The 932-nt window shown below is 41.1% G+C and overlaps 1 pseudogene across 1 annotated transcript in view; it reads right to left on the bottom strand.

The window, feature by feature from the left end:
- Positions 1-6: 6 nt before the first annotated feature.
- The window catches only part of LOC105547982, a 44,545-nt pseudogene continuing 43,619 nt past the window's right edge, over positions 7-932 (bottom strand). The window contains exons 5-6 of the transcript XR_001007322.1: positions 561-924; positions 7-458 (exon numbers count right to left, since the gene is read on the bottom strand). The product of XR_001007322.1 is annotated as a eukaryotic initiation factor 4A-II-like (transcript). The remainder of the gene's footprint in view (positions 459-560; positions 925-932) is intronic.

Consider the following 932-nt stretch of genomic DNA (forward strand, 5'->3'; position numbering starts at 1 on the left):
AATGATAGAGAACATCTAATACAACCATTTCTACAGAACTAGGAAATAAATTTCTAAGAAAGAAAGATTTTACAGACCCCATCTTTTATACCCACTCCAACAGTCTAACTCTAAAGAGGATAAAGGCAATGATTTTCCTCCCAAGAGCTCGCGACTAATGTTGCTTTGCTATCAAAATCTGTATTTCTGATCCGTTATGAGCATTGAGACAAGATTCAAATATTCCCGAAGAAAGAAGCACAATGCACGTTGTGATTGCCTATTAAGCAACAGCGAGCACTGCATCCAAAACTCTCATCCCAGGAATTAAATAAGGTCAGCCACATTCATGGGCATCCCCTCCACTGTAGTATTGTAGAAAGTCTCAATGTCATGAAGAATCCTCTTGTCTTCTTCAGTAACAAAGTTTATAGCCACACCTTTCCTCCCAAATCGACCCCCTCTGCCAAGTCGACTCGCTCTTTATTCAAACAGTGTGCTGTTTCACTTACGATTCCATGTCCTAACTTACGTCAGTGCCATTTCTGAGTGCCATCTCGTCATCGACTGCTGCTATTGACCCCTGTGAAAATAGTTTTCACGATTGGTAGGTAGATCATAATTTATAACCAAAGACACTTGTTGCACATCATTCCCACGAACCAACAAGTCAGTAGTGATCAGAACATGACTTGACCCTGACTGGAATTTCCTCATGATAACATCTCTCTCCTTCTGGTCCACGTCACCATGCAGAGCAGAAACTGTGAAGTCTCTGGCATGCATTTTCTCAGCCAGCCAGTCCACCTTGTGCCTCGTATTGAGAAAAATAACAGCCTGCATAATGGTCAGTGTCTTGTACAAGTCACAAAGTGTATCCAACTTCCATTCCTCTCTCTCAACATTAATATAAAACTGTTTGATTCCTTCAAGGGTCAATTCTTCCTTTTTCA

Source organism: Mandrillus leucophaeus, unplaced genomic scaffold, assembly GCF_000951045.1.
Source record: "Mandrillus leucophaeus isolate KB7577 unplaced genomic scaffold, Mleu.le_1.0 Scaffold4, whole genome shotgun sequence".
Classification (NCBI taxonomy): Eukaryota; Metazoa; Chordata; class Mammalia; order Primates; family Cercopithecidae; genus Mandrillus; species Mandrillus leucophaeus.